General features: G+C 41.3%; 1 protein-coding gene and 1 pseudogene across 1 annotated transcript in view; both read right to left on the reverse strand.

Annotated features, from left to right (window-relative positions):
* Positions 1-18,949, reverse strand: part of Rack1 (Receptor of activated protein kinase C 1) — a 71,367-nt gene extending 52,418 nt beyond the window's left edge. Inside the window, exon 1 of the mRNA XM_080278786.1 lies at positions 18,877-18,949. The gene's annotated coding sequence lies outside the window, so the exon portion shown is untranslated. The remainder of the gene's footprint in view (positions 1-18,876) is intronic.
* On the reverse strand, positions 15,972-16,090 carry LOC145408159 (5S ribosomal RNA; annotated as a pseudogene).
* Positions 18,950-20,052: the final 1,103 nt, after the last annotated feature.

Below are 20,052 nucleotides of genomic sequence, written 5' to 3' on the forward strand. Positions count from 1 at the left end.
CCTCCCCACGAGTTTTACTTAATACAGGGACAAATAAAACCCCTGCATAATGCCAACAACTGAGCAGGGGTAAAGATGGCATAGAGTCAGCTTAGCACACCAAATCTCTTGAAGAGAGGCAATAACTATGATCTATCCATGACATACCCTGGGAGAATGAAACTCCAAGTATGTTCAATGATGATAAAGGATTGAGTTGGATATTGTTAACCTGCCGCACGCCAGGTATTTTTAGCCCTATGGGTCTCCTCCGTGCTGGCCATTTTTTGACCTTTTTTTTTTTTTTTTTGTGGGGGTGGGGGGGATAGATTTTGATGTGAAAACAACTTGTCACCATTAAAATGCTAACCGAAGCCAGGAAAGGTTTCATTGAGTCCTGCATACTCGTATCCAGGTATACCCGCTCTCATGCTCACCACATACTGTAGGTGAGAGAGCCGTTTTCTATGTAAGGTATCTATCTATCTACAGCCCGACGCCCTAATCCCGCAAAGGGTGGCCGCAGACAAAACGCCTCCAAGTCACTCTGTCACCCACCATTTGAATACCCTCCCCCCAACTCAACCCCCCCCTCCCTCATATACCTCTCAACTCCATCCCTCCACCTCATCCTCAGTCTACCCCTCCCTCTCCCTCCCTCCACCTCACCTACATGCACCCTCTTAGTCAGTCTTTCATTCTCCATTCTCTCCACATGTCCAAACCACCTCAGTGTATTTCTCCTAATCTTCTCAACCACATCCACATCCAACCCATAATGTTCCTTCACTTCTTCATTCGTCAACCTGTCCCTCCATGTCACAGCACATGCTCCTCTCAAGTAACTCATTTCCACTGCTCTCACTCTGGACTTGTTCCCCTCTTGCAAGGTCCACGCCTCGCTTCCATACGTCAGGGTAGGGATCACAATACAATCATGCAGTAACTTCTTAACTTCCATACTCACCTCCCTATTTCTCATCAATGCTTTCAGTGAACCAACAACCTTCCTTCCCTGTTGTACTCTTTCATGCATTTCATCCCCCAAAGTTCCATCCTTACTCATCACACTACCCAAGTACTTGAATGCACTCCCATTCTCCATATCCTCACCATCCAACCTCACTGTACATTCTGTGACTTCATTCCTCTCAAACACCATAACTTTACTTTTGTTTACATTAACTTTCAGCTTCCTCCTCCTATACACTGTCCCAAATTCATTCACCAAACCTTGCAACTCCCATTCATCTTCACTCAACAATACTGTATCATCAGCAAACAGCAACACCGGAATCTTCCAAATCTCACCCTCATTCATTAGAGCCACCCCGACATCCACTGCCCTACTTTGCACCTCATTTACAACCCAATCCATGGAGACATCACACAACCCTGTTTCAGTCCCACACTGAGATCAAAGAACTCACTCTGCTTACCATCCACTTGCACCGTAGCCCTAGCTCCTTCGTACATACTCTTCACAGCACTCAACAATTTCCCCTCCACTCCATATATTCTTAATACCTTCCACATGCCTTGCCTATCTATTCTGTCATAAGCTTTCTCCAAGTCCATGAAGGCAGCATACACTTTCTTTCCCTTCTCTAGATATTTCTCCACTAAACATCTTAGAACAAATCTGATCTACACACCCTTTTCCCTTCCTAAATCCCCCTTGTTCTTCTTCAACTAGCTCCTCAGTCATATGCCTAACCATATCAATGAGTATTCTACCATATATTTTACCAGTCACACTAAGAAGGCAAATACTCCTATGGTTACCACATACTTCTCTCTCCCCTTTTCCTTTGTATAAAGGAACAATTACACCTGATTTCCAGTCCTCTGAAACTCTTCCCTCTTCCCAAGCCAATCTACACAACTTCCATATCCACTCCACAACAATCTCACCCCCATACCTCACCATTTCACCACACACTCCATCAACTCCCGGAGCCTTTCCCAACTTGATCTTCTTCATTGCTTCCACTACTTCCGCCCTACTGATCTCTCCCTCCCTCCCTCTCATTTCTTCTCCCAGTCATTCCCCAACCACTTATACTCGCACTGCTGTCACTCTCTACATTCAACAAATCCTCAAAGTGCTCCTTCCATCTCCTCAATTTCTCTCTCTTCTCCACCAACAATCTATTATTCCTATCTTTCACTCCCCTACTATTTCCCCTTTCACACTGCCTTACTTTCTTTACCTCCTTCCAAAACAATTTCTTACTCTTCCTCCATTTCACACTCAGCTTCCTCCCAAACTCTTCATCCACTTTCTTCTTACTTACTCTAAGGTATACTCAGGTATTTATGCTGGGAAGGTATAGCAATGTTCAGTACACTTTCTGATAACTTATTACTTCAATATCTATCACAATTTGCATGTCTTTCTCACCATGAATGCATTATCTTAAACTTATTTGAAGATAAGTACAACTTGACTTCATTACGTACAGTCCTGGCACTTATAAGAAAATATTTACAACTTACACACGTGAAAATATTTACTAAATGCCTTCACACTGAGTGAGGCACACAGGCAGTGTGAGCAAGTAAGTGTATGGCCTTGACAGCCTAAGGCCTGGTAGAAGAACAGTTACCTTACATGCCTGTCAATTTTTACCCGCGAATCTTGAAAAATCCGGTCACGGTAATTTTTTTTATTTTAAACCGTTTTATAACGGCACTGGCCACGGAATTATGTCAGACCGTTTTAAAACGTCACTGGCATGCAGCAGGTTAAACATTAGAGCATACAGTACTCCTGCAGAAGATATTAATGAGCTGAAAGATGTAAAAACCAAGTTTTTGATGCATTAAAAACAAGATTACTTTTACCCCACTCAGAGATACGAGCCAAGTGGGACACTAGGTGTGCCTTGTTTACTACGGTAAGTAACTGCTGAGACGGATGCTGCAAGATACGAATGGAAAGGTGAAGGGTGGAGTCATCAGCACAGGAATGAACAGGGTCTGAAATGCAGCACAGAAGTTCATTGATAAATGCAAGACAGTTGGCAACAGAACCCCGAGGAATACCACAACTGATAACTCAGGAGAAGAACAGCGGCCATCTACAAGGGCAGGTACTGTATAGAATGACCAGAAAGGAAGCTAGTGATGAAGGCACAGATATAAGGAAAGAAACTGCAAGCATGGGCCAACTGGCCTACTGCAGCTATCCTCTCGTCTATGTACTTAGTTATTTTTAAAGCATAACTGCAACAACCTATACTGAAGATGGAGATACTACAATTATGGGACAAGTTAATGTGACGAGTACAACATAATAAAAGCCATGTTTTCAACATTTTCAACCAATCCATGCTTCCTGGATTGTTTCTCCATTAGGAAGTTAACAATTCCAGTTATTCTGGGCAATTATTCAGGTAGTATTTCAAGACTATAATGTTTGTCTTTTCGTTAACTCCTAAAGTACACAATTCGCTCAGCAGGTCTGTCCTTCCAGCCGCAAAACAGGGTCGATTTTTCGACTTTCACCATGGTAAAAATTTTTCTTCCACATTTCAAGAGACTAAATTTACACACCTGAAAATGTATGTTTCAGCCAGATTAACCAAATAGTTATCACACAATCACCCGTCAGAGATGCAAAAAAGTTACCAATCCCCTATGAGCGAAAATAGAAAACATACAGAAAATGCATTATTTACGGTAAATAATTATATATACATAACTAATGTCAATGTGAAGTGTTCCCTAGGCATGAAATGTCAGTGTGGCATACGCCCATAGCAACAAAACAAGCCAGGCGAAAAGTGGAGGTCGAGTGTGCGTGGTTGGAGGGGGGAGAAGGAGGGAGAGGGAGGAGGGAGAGGGGAGAAGGGTTGCTATGCACACACTGCTGTAGGGGGTATGTTGGGGCATGGTTGGTTGGGACGGGACACCGTGGAGATGATGCAATGGGGCTGAGGGAGGTAAAGTGATGGTGGTGGTGGAAAGGGTTCCTTCTCCCCCACCTTAGGGGGCCAATCACGCCATACCACCCCACACACTCTAGCTCTCATTGGTCTGATCCCATATACATCACCAAAGGGGTGGAGTTACCCTCCCCCAGTTTTTTGTGTCTTTATCGATCATGTGGGACAGGCTGGCTTGTCAAATTACACAAAAGCACGATTGTCCGGCATCAGTCTTGAGGGGTTAAAGATGCCACACATCTGGGTGTTAAAGATTGTTGTTAAACAGTATCTAATTACACAAATTTTACTGCTCGTTCTTTATACACACACACATACAAGGTCGGTCCAGAAAGTAATTGACCTTAAGCTCTAAAAAAATAAACAGCAAACCTGTTGAGCTACAACACTAATCCCCCTCAAAGTACACCTCTTCTGACTTGACACACATAGCCCAGTGTTCTTTCCACTGCCTGAAACATTTTCCAAAGTTGGTTTTCAGTACCTCCTGCAGGTGCTTCATTGCATTCATCAAGCTCTCTTCTCTTGCCTCAAGTTGGGAACCCTTCAGCAAACTTTTGAGCTTGGGGAATAACCAAAAGTCGGACGGAGCCAAGTCTGGTGAGCAGGGAGCCGGCCAGTCCTGCAGGATGTGCTTGGCCAAAAATTCCTGAATCAGTTGAGAAGAAAGGGCAGGGGCGTTGCTTACCAAGCGTCTGGCCTCTTATGCCGAACTGCGTCATGAATATGACAGATAATGTCAAAGTAGTAATGTTTGTTGATGGTTTGGCCTTCTGTTGTTTGTGCTGCCTAACATTACGGTAGTTGGTGGGAAGGGGGTGTGTCAACATGCGTGTGCATTTCACCTTGCTGCAGACTTATCGCCCCCCCCTCCCCAAGGCGACCCTGCATGCTTCCACTGGGACGACTGTGCTTTGGTTTCTGGATCGCACCTGTATGCCCAAGTCTCATCTCCGGTAAGTCTAGATCGCAACTTGCGCACTCCAACATGTCTAGAGTAACCTTCATCCGAGAGGAGAGATCATGACGAATGCAACAAAGAACCTGCAGGAGATGTTGAAAATCGACTTTGAAAAATGTTTCAGGCAGTGGAAAGAACACTTTGCTACGTGTGTCAAGTCAGAAGGGGCCTACTTTGAGGTGGATCAGTATCCTAGCTCAACAGGTTAGCTTTTTTTTTTTTTGACCAAAGGTTGGGTATTTTCTGAACGTGTACTGCAGAAAGGTATATGAGAGGGAACTGGAAGCTGAAAATTTATATCCTAATGAAGAGCAGGGAAAGGAGATTGCAGTCTTCTCATTACTCTTATTCCTCTTTTCTCGAATTCTTTCTGCAAAAGCAAAAGTTACAACAGGGAATTCATCGTAAACAGATCTATGTTAGATAATCTCACCCAAAGCCTGTAAGGTGACACTTGCAGAAATTTTTAGGACATAACATTCAATGGTTTCACGGTTTTTCATACCTGTACTGTGCAATATATTTATCAAGTAAAATCATGGTCTATGTATCTATTGCCAGATGCCATTATCCTGTAAGGGGTGGCTATTTGTCTTTAAGTTTGTTGTTTTACAGAGAGGGGCAGTAATCCTCCACCAACCCACTTTTTGACTATTGGGAACACGTATGGGTTGGTTATATGGTTATCACCTTGCAATGAAGCTAACTGGTTTCTTGGCTTACAGGAAACCAGTGAGTTTTTCACTCAATGTAGTCACCTGAAAAGGAAAGTGATTAAAGGCGATAGGAAAGATGGGAGAAATAGGGGGAGAGGAGGGCAGACACAGAAAAAGAATGACAAAGGTAAAGGAAGATGTAAGGCAGCACTACATCAAGTGAGTGAATGATGGTCACCAGCAAAATCATAGTAAATATTATTAATAACTGCCTCAGATGCCCATAGCAGTGTTTACAGTTTCACCAACTGGGGGTAGGGTTTTTTTCAAAAATACTCCCCCAGTATCCCTGCTTGTCGTAAAAGGTGACTAAAAGGGTTGGTGGAGGGTTAGTGTCCCTCCCCGGAAAACAACTAACTAAAAAAACAAACAAGAAGCCTCGGACAAGGACTGACCTAACGATGACGACCCAGGACTGGACAAAGGACTTGGTAATGGCTACATGGAATGTAAGAGGAGCGAATGATGAGGTGAAAGAGAGAGAGATTGTCCAGGTGCTTGAGGGTGCGAAAGTGGATGTATGTGGAATAACTGAAACAAAATGGAGTGGAGAAAGTGTGAGAGAATGGGAGTATGGATGGGGTATATGTGCAAGAGTAGGTGAGAATGAGAGGGCAAAGGAAGGAGTATGTATAGTTGTGAGTAAAAGATGGAAGAAAAGCATAAGACAGTATGGATCAGTTGGGTCAAGGATTGTGTGGGTAAAGCTGAAAGTTGGAATACAAATGTGGGCGATTGTGTGTGTGTATGCGCCAACGCAAGATCGTGATAGAGGAGTGAGAAAAGAGTTCTGGACAAATGTGGAAGTGTGCATGGAAAAGTTTGGAAGGAATGAGAGAGTGTTTTTGATTGGTGATATGAATGGTAAAGTTGGGAATGTGAAGGTGGATGGAATACAGTAGTTGGTGAGTGGGGTGTGCATGCTGAGATAGATGAGAATGGGAGTGCGTTAGTGGACATCTGTGCTGGGAGGGGGTTGGTGATAGCCAATACCCTCTTCAGGCATAAAATGATCCACAGGTATACATGGCGAGTGATGAGAAGGGTGGGTGGTGAACTGAATGAAAGGAAAGCAATGATTGATTATGTGTGTGTGGATGAAAGGATGTGAAGATGTGTAATGGATGCAAGAGCTTATAGAGGTTGAGGGAGTGGACTTTCTGACCACTACTGGGTGGTGGCCAGAATTAGGATCCAAGTAAGATGGAGGAATAGAAGAAGGGAAAGACAAGAGGAAGGAGTAGTTGCAAGGAGAGTGGAAGGGTTACAAGAGGATGAGAAAAAGGCAGAGTATAAGAGAGAAGTGGAGGAACGATTGGGCAAATATGAATTTGAGCAGATGGGGGATATGGAAGGTGTGTGCAGGATATTTACAGAAGAAATATGTGCAGCATGTGATGTGGTGTGTGGGAGGAAGAGAAGACGGAGGGGGGTGCAAGGAACAGCGTAGTGGACCGAAGAGGTGAGACAGGCTGTGGCACAAAAGAAGAAAGCATACAATGAATGGATGAGAAATCGGGGCTTGGAAGAAGCTGAGAGGCGGAAGAGAGAGTTATATGCAAAAAGAAAGAGGTGAAAAGAGTAGTAAGAGAGAGTAAGAAGAGAGTGGATGAGGAATTTGGAAGGAATTTGAGTGTAAAGTGGAGGGACTGTAAGAAAATGTTCTGGAAAGAGGTGAAGAGAGTAAGGCAGGGTGGAAGTGAAGTTAGCAGGGGAGTGAAAAATAAAAATGGTAGATTACTAGCGGAGAAGGGAGAAAAAGCGAGCAGATGGAGAGAACACTTTAACCCCTTAACCGCGGGGCGTCACTTTCGTGACGCTTGGGAGCAAGGGATCATACCGCGGGGCGTCGCTTTTGTGATTCTGTGTTATTTTGAAATCACCCGGGCTTCCAAGTGGGGGCTTGTATCATCTATCAGTACTGACAATGTCCAACACTAGTCAGCACTCCTAATCTCATCTGTACTCCCATCCATTGTTGACAATTTAGCCATTTCTCCCCGTTCTTGACTCCCCTCCCTACCCCCCCTCCATTACACTATCCTCTCGCCTGCCCAGCCGTGCTACGCTAAGTAAATCTTCCCTGGAATTTTTCACTGATTTCATCCATTGAAATAAGCCCTATGCCCTATTCTTATACCAAATAATATATACAAGAAAGAAATAAGGTAAGTGAGAGCGCCATACACCTGGAATTGGCTAATTATCACCTGACAACACCTCACGTGCACTCGTTCGCTAATTTTCGCTGTTTTTTTCCCCTTGAAATATGCCATATAATCTATTTTTGTAATAAATATACATATAAGGAGGGAAGGGAGAAGCCTAAGTGATATTTACATTCACCTGGAACTACCTAATTTATAATGTATTGTCTAGATTTCCTGCCAATCATTTCAGTGAAATACATAGCTGTTTCAAGAGCTACGTTGGTAGTGCTGAATAACCCTCAAGTAGGCCTCAACCCGGGCCGGCCCTCCTATCAGTTCTCTCTCAGATTCCGAAGAGGAGGTACGGCTCATCCTCTTGCTGACTTCAGGGCCTTTTTTCACCCCCATGCAAGGGCCCTGTGACCTTTACCCCCTACTAAACCTCGTGTGGAAAGAGGTAAAGGGCTGACAATTGATAAAAGAGTGACTACGATCTTTCTATTGAGTAAAACAGTGCAAGTGGAATTGTAAATGTGTAAACAGCAAGTGAAAGTAATGAATGTAAATATACGTGAACAATGGAAAATAGTTTTATAAGTTACTTCAAGTGACAGTGCATAACACAGTGTAAATAAAATAGAAATGTAAATAACGTAAATAAAATAGAGAACGTAAATAGAAATGTAAATGAGTAGTATTATAAGAATACGAGTATATACCCTAGGAGTAATGAAAGTGAAAGTTTCACTATAGCATGTCTGGATACTATGAGTTATGAGAGTGAAGATGAAAGTGACATTCACTCTCAATGCCAGTATACAGGACGAGAAAGTGAATGCTACGTATTTTACTGAAAGAAATTGAATCCCTACAGTGGCAATAAACTAATACTACTGAAGGAAACTTATGGATAAAGACTGTAGATATATATAAGTGTTATGTAGTTATAGAAATATAAAGTGTGAGGGGTTTTATGAATAATAAATGACAGAGTACCAAGAGCGAACTAGCGGAAGTGCGGCGGTCAGACGCGCTCATAATTTTCATTGCTTTCACAATGGTTTTTTTTTGGAGTATGGATCCCAAACTACTTGAAAATCATAGAGTAGTATTTATAGTGTTAATATCTGGCTGTGGTAATCATATTACGGGTTGTCGGGAACTGTAAAGTGGAGACTTCGTTACCCAACTTCAGAGGTCTCCACAAGTCCTACGGTAACTGACGAAGGCTCAACAAACATTCCAGGAGAAAGCTGAAGGTATGTGCCATAAGCATATATAATTTTAATATTCTAGGACTAATAACTGATTTTTGGCAAATATTTTTTGAGAGTCTGTCGGAGCCCGAATAACCCCGCGGCACACGCAAAACATCGGTAAACATGCCCGCGGTGTAGGGGTTAAGGAATTGTTGAACATACAGGATGGAAGTAATGCAAGTATAAGTGGCTGTGGAATGGCTGGGAGAAGGAGGGAGGTGAAAAGACAGGAAGAAATCAGTAGGACAGAAGTTGTGGAAGCAATGAAGAAAGTTAAATTGGGGAAAGCCCCAGGAATTGATGGAGCGTGTGGTGAAATGCTGAAGCATGGGGGAGAGATAGTAGTAGAATGGATGTGGAAGACATGCAGATTGGCCTGGGAGGAAGGTAGAGTCCGGGAGGATTGGAAGTCAGGTATAATTATTCCCTTGTACAAAGGAAAAGGGGAAAAAGAAGTGTGTGGTAATCATAGGGGCATTTGTCTTCTTTGTATAATGGGAAAAGTGTATGGTAGGATACTTATAGACAGAGTTAAGAGAAAGAACAGAGGAATTAGTTGGAGAAGAACAAGGAGGCTTTAGGAAGGGAAGAGGTAGTGTAGATCAGATATTCATTTTTAGATCTTTAGTGGAAAAGTTTCTAGAGAAGGGAAAGAAGTTGTATGTGGCTTTCATGGATTTGGAGAAAGCATATGACAGGGTGGATAGACAAGGATTGTGGAAAGTATTATGAATATATGGAGTAGATGGGAAGTTGTTGAATGCTGTGAAGAGTATGTATGATGGTGCGAAGGCTGCAGTGCATGTGGATGGTGAACTAAGTGAATTTCTCTCTTTGAAGGTTGGGTTGAAACATGGATGCGTCATGTCTCCATGGTTGTTCAATCTGTACATGGATGGGGTAATAAAAGAGGTACAAGGTAGGGTAGTGGATGTTGGAGTGGCCCTGGTGAGAGAGGATAGTGTTTGGATACTCCCTGTACTGTTGTTTGCAGATGATACCAGTACTGTGTTGTTGAGTGAAGACGAAGGGGAGCTGCAAGGCTTGGAGGTTGAGTTTGGGAGAGTGTGTAAGAAATGGAATCTAAAGGTGAATGTAGGGAAGAGTAAAGTGATGGTCTTTGAGAGAGGTGAAGTCAGCGAATATACAGCGAGGTTGGATTGTGAGGAATTGGAAAATGTGAGTACGTTTAAGTACTTGGGTAGTGTGATGAGTAAGGATGGAGGTTTGGAGGGTGAAGTGCTTGGGTACAGCAGGGAAGAAAGGTTGCTGGTTCTTTGAAAGCAGTGATAAGAAACAGGGAAGTGAGCATGGAAGTCAAAAAGTTACTACATGACAGTATTGTGATACCAACTCTATCGGATGGAAGTGAAGTTTGGATGTTGTTGGAAGGACACAAGTCAAGAGTGAGAGCAGTGGAAATGAGTTATTTAAGAGGAGCCTGTGGAGTCACATGGAGAGACAGGCTGACGAATGAGGATATAAAGGAGCGTTGTGGTGTGGATATGGATGTGATAGGAAGTGTTAGGAGGAATACACTGAGGTGGTTTGGCCATGTGGAGAGGATGGAGGGTGAGAGGCTGATGAAGAGAGTGTATGTGAGTGAGGTGGAGGCCGAGGATGAGATGGAGGGATGGGGTGGAGAGGTATATGAGAGAGGGGGGTGTGAGTTGGGAGCAGGGCAGTGAAATGGCGGGGGACAGGGCGACGTGGAGGCGATTTGTTTGTGGCCACCCCAAACGGGACTGAGGCGTCTGGCAATAGATAGATAGATGAAGAGGAAAGAATAAGAAAAAAAATAAAAATAAATAAATAATAATAATCCATACACTTAGACTAACCTAGCTGGAGAGATTTCCCCGCCAGATCCCACATAATCTAAATCACCTATGACTGCCAGCAAACCTAACCTTGAAAGACTCCAATACCTATCAGGACCAAATTTTTAATCTAACCCATCCTCATCAACCTGTGAAGGAATGCCACCCAGCATCACACCAATTATGCCAAGAATTACTTTTAAGTCATAAAAATTTGCAGTGAACCTATTTCTAAAATGAACATTAGTCATCAACAACAATGAAGAAAAAATAATGTAGCTGTCAGTGAAGACCAGATGAATCTAGTCATAATTTCTAAAATCACCTCAGAACTTCTCTCGCAATTCTTTCGCCAATTTGTTTGTTCACCATTCCAGAGAGAGAGAGAGCCATTTTTGCCTCAATACCCTGACAGAGTAGTTTATCAAGTCATTACTAATCTGGGACAAAATGTAAAACGATTCCATTAATGAATGATGAAACTTTTACTGGGATTGTCATAATTATTACAATATAGGCATCTGATATCAAAACAGCAAAAATCACCATTATAATACTAAGAGCATGATGATTAGCTTCACCGACACCAGTGACAGCACCCTACTGGGGACATGGGGTCAATATGGACCCAAAATCCATTCATCTGCATGTTCTTATGGGTGGCTTCAGTTAAATAAGGTTGGATTAATTTAAGATAGCCTAGGTCAGGTTAGCTGGGGTGAAATGGCTGCAGAGAACTGATCTTGGGGCCAAATCAGCCAGCTAGCCCATATTGGTAAGCAACAATGCATCTCTGCAACTTTATACAGTAGTCACTTTCATGGTTATGCTGTTTGAAAACTGTAAATTACTGTTTATGAATGGAAGATTAACTTGGTCTGTGGGAGATTATAGAGCAAGTTTCACCTTTACCTAAGTATCAATTGTTTAGCCTACAATGGTGAAGCACATGAAGTACAGCAATCCCTTAGCCACAGCTGTTTTCTTTGTCACTGCAAGATGAAAATCTGCGCTCCTGCCATTATAGCGAACTTTTTAGCTTGGAAACATCATTTTGTTTGCCCAGTTGGTTTCTGCCGACAAAGATGATTCAGCGTCAGTGGTTTCTGATGGCTCTGAGGGATTCAGAGATAAGGCACTACTCAAGGAGTTTATCTAAGGCAGTGGAGACCACTAACTCTCCAGCCCCCCTATCCTGAAGCCCATCCCAGGTCTCTATATACGGTATGTATTTCTTACTTATATGTGCCCTTTTCATTATTTTCTAGTTCCCTAACCAAGCCTGTGTATCTGATTGTACAGTCTGTCTGTCTCTATCTACTTTATTGCCAGATGCCTTAATCCCATAAGGGGTGGCCACAAATAATTCGTTTTCGTGTCACCCAGTCCCCTGACATTTCACTGCCCTGCTCCCAGTTCACCCCCCCACCCTCTAATATACCTCTCCAATCCATCCCTCCATCTCATCCTTGGCCTCACCCACCCCTCCACTTCACTCACATACACTCTCCTCGTCAGTTTCTCGCTCTCCATCCTCTCCACGTAGCCAAACCACCTCAATGTATTGCTCCTAAAGCATTCTATCACATCCACACCACAACACTCCCTCACTTGTCAGCCTCTCTCTCCATGTAACTCCACAGGCTCCTTTCAAATAACTCATTTCCACTGCTCTCACTCTTGACTTGCATCCTTCCAAAAAGGTCCAAGCTTCACTTCATATGTTAGAGCTGGTATCACAATACTGTCATGCAGCAACATTTTTAACTTCCATGCTCACTTCCCTGTTTCTCTCACTTCTTTCAAAGAACCAGCAATCTTTCTTCCGTGCTCCAACCCCTTCAAGCAATTCAACCTCCAAACTTCCATCCTTACTCATCACACTACCCACCACCTTAAATGTACTCACATTTTCCATTTCCTCAACATCCAACCTCACTGTACATTCAGTGACTTTATTTCTCTCAAAGACCTTCACTTTACTCTTCCCTACATTCATCTTTAGATTCTGTTTCTTACACACTCTTTCAAACTCATTCACCAAGCCTTGCAATTCCACTTCACTTTAAAAATACAGTATCATCTGCAAACAACAGCACAGGGAGTTTCCAGAAGTTGCACTCTCTCATTAAAGCCACTCCAGTATCCACTGCCCTACCTTGTATCCGTTTTATAACCTATCAGTATACAGATTGACCAACTCTGCAGACATGGTACATCCCTATTTCAAACCAGCTTTAAACAGAAAAATTCACTCATCATCCACACACACACTGCAGCCTTAGCCCCCTCATACATCCTCTACATGGTATTCACCATCTTCTCATTTACTCCATATTTTCTTAATATTTTCCACATCCTTTCTATCCACCCTGTCATATACTTTCTCCAAATCCATGAAGGCCATATACAACTTTCCATTCTCTAGAAACTTTTACACTAAAGACCTAAGAATGAATATCTGATCTATGCAATCTCTTCCCTTCATAAAACCCCCCCTGTTCTTCACCCCCTAATACCTTGGTTATTTCCCAAACTCTTCTACCGTACACTTTCCCTACTACACTAAGGAGACAAATGCCCCTTTGAATACCACACATTTCCTTTTCTCCTCTTCCTATGTACAAGGGAATAATTATACCAGAGTTCCAATCATCCAGGACTACTGTACCTTCCTCTCAGGCCAATCTGCACATCTTCCATATCCATTGTTACTATCTCTTACCCCGTGATTCAGCATTTCATCACACACTCCCATCAATTCCTGGAGCTCTCCCCATGTTGACTTTCTTTATTGCCTCCACTACTTCCACCCTAATGATTTCTTCTTCTCTTCTCACAGCTACTTATCCTTGCATCACTTTCATTCTCTGAATTTTTAATAGGTCTACTGTCATAAAATGGAAAATTTGTGCTAACACTTAGGGTGCCTGGCATCAATAAGGATAAATTCCATACGTTCTGCACATTCGTTATCATGTAATTCCATTATCAATTGCCACATTCAGTACTGCACCAACTATACATGATACCAAAGGGAATACTGTAATGTACTCCTTAAAACTGGTAATTTTATCATTTGAGCCAATACTCAACTTGACAATGAATATATCCATACCTGAAAATGGATCAATGAATTTACCTTGGTTTATTATGTGATTTATTAAATTTTTGGGAAACATATGCTTTACTTAAAGCACTAGAAGCACATTACCAAATTAGTTCTTCTACTTCCTGATAGTTAGTTATATTTTTCTGATTATTTCTTGGGCAGTAAATAAACATTCCTTGTTAAATCCATTTCCTCATTGTTTTAAGCTATGTTCTACGATGACAACTCTTGATTCATCAACATATGGCTGAAGGGACTATCCTCACCTAGTTTAACTATACTAACCTAACCTCCTGTTGGTGAACGGGAAATAATTTTTTGAGTACCTATCAGACTCTTCCATTACACTGAAAAAAACAACCATAGGTACAGCTTAAGGAATGCTGTGATAATAATGGAGGAAATTGTTCAGTACCAAAGGGTTACTGACCTACCTGGAAAAAAAAAAAAAAAAAAAAAAAAAAAACGAGGATTATGAACTGAACTGGTACGGTCTTTCTGCTGCTTAAAGTGTACAGTTACCATATTTATCCCTTCAATTCCAGTAAACTATTTTTTTGGGGTCAGCCCACACCCCACTGACCGGGCTAATATGGCCCGGCCTGCACTATAGGTGCAGGAAATCTTTAAACAACAGAAATTGTCAGTGTTTGAGCTATGGTCCCAACAATAAGAGGTCACAAGCCATTTTTGGCCTTCATCAACCCTCATGAGTAAAGAGGGAGATAAGAAAAACAGAGAGAAGTTATGAAATTAAGGTTGCTAGTGAATCAAAAGAAAACCCCAAGGGCTTTTATCAAATGTACCTTACGAAATATAGAGATAGGACAGGACCACTCAGAACAGAATCAGGTGACATTACCAGTGAAGATAAAGAAATGTGCTCCATCCTAAATAATTATTTCATATCAGTATTCACCAAGGAAAATCTAGATCTGGTCCCTCAAGCAGCAAATATTTACGATGAGAATACGGAAAATATTCTTAGTAAATAACCGTTAGTAAGGAGGACGTATTGAGAGAAATTAATAAGTTAAAACCTCAAAAATCGCCAGGTCCGGACGATATATATGCAAAAATTATAAAAGAAACCAAAAAAGAATTATGTCAGTCACTTTTAACATTATTTAATGACTCTTTAAGTTCAGGCGAAGTTCCAAAGACGTGGAAGACCGCAAACGTAGTGCCCATCTTTAAAAAGGGTGATAAATCAGCTGCGTCGAATTATCGTCCGATAAGTCTAACGTCAATAGTAGGAAAAATGTTAAGAGTCAATTTTGGCAAATAAGATTAGAGAACACTTAGAAAGATTTAATCTTATAAACGAAAGTCAGCACGGATTCAGGCAAGGACGATCCTGCCTCACAAACTTGTTGTCATTCTACTCGGAGGTCTATGAGGCAGTAGATTGCGATAAAGCTTACAATGTTATTTATCTGGACTTTAGTAAAGCTTTTGATAGGGTCCCACACGAAAGGTTAGTTAGAAAGGTTCGAGCACACGGTATAGAAGGCGATATCTTAAAATGGATAGAATCCTGGCTGAAAGTACGAAAGCAGAGAGTATTAATAAATGGAACTAAGTCGGACTGGGGATTAGTAACTACAATTGTTCTATTTTATGAAGGGAGTTTGGGTGGGGCGCTTCTACTCTGTTAGCTTTGTTGCCACAGTGGCGCCACACAGGTTCTCTCTCTCTCTTTCATATTTATATTAACTACTACTAATTGTATTTTCTTTATTTTTTCTCTTGTTTTCGACTTTTTTTCCACACCACCCGAGGTAAAAGTCTATAGGTGCGTTTTTTTTTATAGCTTCCATGGCGGGAAACTGACGGAGTATGACCCGCTCACGCAGGGCTGTCCCTCATGTCAACAAATGACAACGTCGCAAAAGCAACGCTGACAAGTCTTATTCATTCATTGCCAGACGCCATGTATCCCAGACGGGGTGGCCAAGGGCTTAGAGTTAATTGTTTTACAGGGAGGGGCACTAATCCTCCACCAACCCCACTTGACGTAGGGATGCCAACAGCATCTGGTGTTCCCAGGCGGTCACCCATCCAAGTACTAACGAGACCCAACGTTGCTTAACTTCGCTGATCGAACAGGAAGCGGTGTACTCAACGTGGTAAAGTCTTATGAGATTTATACTATACTATAGCTTTTTTATTGAATTACATCTATACAGAGTGTTTAAAATGCACTTATAAGTAGTTACTAGCTTAAAATAGGAGAGTGAGAGAGACAGAGAGAGAGGTGAGCACAAATTACACGTGTGTCGGCGGCGATGTGACAGAAGAGTTAACAGTGTGAAGTTCCAGATCGCCCCACCCAAACTGCCTTCATAAAATAGAACGACTTTAGCGGTGTACCACAGGGTTCAGTACTCGATCCCTTATTATTTATTATATATATAAATGATCTAGACTTAGGAGTCAATAGCAGCATCAGCAAATTTGCTGACGATACAAAAATAGGGCGTATCATTAACTCGACTGATGTTTGCCATAACTTACAAAAAGACCTCGATACATTGGCCAAATGGTCTAAAACTTGGCAAATGGAATTTAACGTTGAGAAATGTAAAGTACTTAATGTAGGCAAGACCATGGGAGACACTAAATACAGCTTAGATAACAAAGAAATTAGCAAATCGGAATGAGAGAGGGATCTAGGAGTTATGGTTAGTAACGACCTTAAACCAAGGCAACAGTGTATTAATGAGAGAAATAAAGCAAATAGGGTCCTAGGATTTATTTCGAGAAGCGTGAGCAATAGATCATTAAAAGTAATACTGAAACTTTATCTAGCATTAGTAAGGCCACATTTAGACTACGCAGTACAATTTTGGTGTCCTTACTATAGAATGGATATTAACTCGTTAGAAAATGTACAGAGAAGAATGACAAAAATGATACATGACGTCTGGAACCTGTCATATGAAGATAGACTGAAAAGACTAAGTCTGCATTCGCTAGAGAGGCGTAGAGTAAGGGGAGACTTAATTGAGGTGTTTAAGTGGATGAAGGGTATAAATAAGGGAGATATTAGCAAGGTACTTAAAGTGAGCATACAGGATAGAACTAGAAGTAATGGTTTCAAACTTGAAAAATTCCATTTCAATAAGGAAATAGGTAGAAATTGGTTTGGTAATAGAGTAGTAGACGAATGAAATAAGCTACCTAGTAAAGTAGTTGCTGCCTCTTCCATTGAGAATTTCAAGCATGGGCTAGATAAGCATATGACTAATAAGGGGTGGATATAGAAAAAAGAAAATCTTATAACCAATACTAATTCATACTTTTTCCTTTTCAGGTTACACTATGTTAGTCTCTATCTTCTTTTCACACTTTCCTGTAAAATGTCCACGCCAGTTTTTCTATACTGCGTGGTGTTCTTTCTGACTTTTTCCTGCCAGATTCGGCTGGAGGGTTTGGAGGGCGGGGGAGAGCCTTCTTTAGTATCCTTATCTCATCCTAGTAGTTCAGTTACTCTTCTAGGAGCTGCCTAGCATGGGCCAACCGGCTTACTGCAGTTATTCTCTCTTCTTATGTCAGTAACCCAACCTACACCCCAAGGAATTAAGTCCAAATCAAAACTAATGTCAACTCTACCTTCATTATCAGCCTCATGTTCCTGAAAAGACAGGCAGGACTGGGAGAGTGCCTGTTACTTTCACAGAGCCCATGGCAAATTGCCGTGCAGCAACTTGCATGATGCTGGCTCAAATCATGCAATTTCATTCTGGCCATAAATTGGTAAGATTAAATGTTATGGTAAAGGTACGCTTTATTTGACCCAGCAGATGGACCTTACCAATTTAATTCATATTCCTCCAGTTTTTCTGTATTTTTCTATGCTCAAGGTGGTAAATTACATTTTCCTGCGGCAAAAATTTCTGATATTATTTTACAAGTGGACAATATGCAGTTTAAGAACTATTATCACATTCCTTAAGCCATACTGGTACCAATAATTGTTTGTCTTTCTCAACGTACTCAAAAGTGGTTTTCATTTTCCTGTTTCCCAACTGGATGCTAGGATATTTGGTTAGGCTAACGTAAATTATTAGCTATGGTTACCATATGGTAAGTTAGGCTAGAATTAATTACACACTCAGGTTAGGACGGTCCACATACACCTGACGAGTCGACCTCACACAGCAGAACATATTTAAAAACAATGGGGAAACAGACTTCACACCGAAACATTTATTTACCACCCCAGAAATAATCAGAAAACTATCAGAAAGAACTAATTTTGTAAGATGCTTGTACTGGTTCAAATAAAACGTACCTTTACCAAACGTCACACCTTTGTTATTACCGGTACTGATTTCCAACAGGTGTCTGAGAAGTAAAGGTGTTTGCACAGGAGATCCGTGGAACACCTGTCAATTAACTGGTTGCATTATGTGCCAAAACAAGAATACCTTAAAAATTACCAAACATTATACGCAACATAGTTCTGTATATCTACCTTCATTACCTACATGTGTACGAAGTTAGGCTGTGTATTTGTGAGACAATCATCATGTGAGAAAATGTCTACAAAAGCCTCGTCAAGACTGGTAAGCATTTGTTGTATGTCATTCCATAAACAGTAAACAAAAATTCATTTTAAAACTGTGTGGCAGGATTAATTTCAATCCCAGTGTTCACCTTCCACAGCACCGACAAATTATTAAGGAACTTTTATATAACAATGCATTCGGCCGCATATCCAAATTGTACAAATTTACCTCCCTCTCGGCATCTGTTCAATATATTCACATCCCATTGGACGTAGCATGAACCTAGCCGATCAATACCCAAATGCTACAGCCTTTCTTCACAACTCAGGCTAAAATGTGATATAGACCTACCCAGATATAAAATTCATGCATTCAGAAGATTTACCAGCATAAAGGAACAAATTAAGCTACTCACGTGCAGGTGATGGGTGACGATATAATACGAACACCGTCAGAACGTACACACCAGCCAGTGTCCCACGGAGAAAGAGCCTTGACAGAGAAGGGAATCATCAGTGTTGCCACATTTTTAGATGGGAATTATCGTACCGGCTCTTAAAAAATATCGTTTTTTCGTTGGAATTATCGTACCTAGTAATTAATTTTTCTATATCTATCTATTGCCAGACTCTTTAATCCCGTATGGGTGGCCACAAACAAATCGCCTCCATGTCGCCCTGTCCCCTGCCATTTCACATCCCTGCTCCCAGTTCACACCCCCCTCTCTCATATACCTCTCCATCCCTCCATTTCATTCTTGGCCTCCCCCTCCCTCTCCCCCTTCCACCTCACTCACATACACTCTCCTCATCAGTCTCTCCCTCTCCATCCTCTCCATATGGCCAAAGCATCCACTCACTAATCTGACGTATTATAAAATTGTCGCTGATACCTTGGTGTATTTACTGAAAAATATCCCATTACAATTATCTTCATCAGTCTCGTAATTTTTAAAGGTACTGATGTGTTTTTTTGGTGTATATTTATCACCATGTTTTGTATCAGAATTAGGGCATACCATGAAAATCTCGTAATAATAATATAATCATATCCTTCATTACGAAAATAATGTAACGAGAAATACCCTTTGTGCCAGTCTAGAAAATCAGTCTGACTAGCAGCAGAATGCGGTCCATAGAAATTTAATACATAATTCTTAGAAATGTGCTTCCTCGTGCAGATGATAACTCAGCAAGACCATAAAAGAAGTATTTTCAGTTATCACCAATGTATTAGCCCTTCAGATTACTCATCTGTCAAATCGTGGAACAACTGTGCATGATTAGCTATATGTGCCACAAAATTTACTGCCATGCTAACTTTCAACCCAAAATTATCGTACAAACTGTACGATAATGGAAAAATGGTATGGTACATCGTACCATTGGCAGTAGTATCTTACATATACGATAATTATCGTACATGTGGCAACACTGGAAGGGATCATTATCATAAATGTGTATGCTGTGGAAACTTATAAAACTGATGTTTGAAATATCATTTAGTTAAAAACCTGAAATATTCAGACCATAAACTATCATAAAAAGAATGTATTGCAGCATTTTATATCAGCGTAAATAAAAATGTAGTT

This window comes from Coenobita brevimanus, chromosome 75 (assembly GCF_032717465.1).
Source record: "Coenobita brevimanus isolate Jiangsu-jjx chromosome 75, ASM3271746v2, whole genome shotgun sequence".
Taxonomy (NCBI): Eukaryota; Metazoa; Arthropoda; class Malacostraca; order Decapoda; family Coenobitidae; genus Coenobita; species Coenobita brevimanus.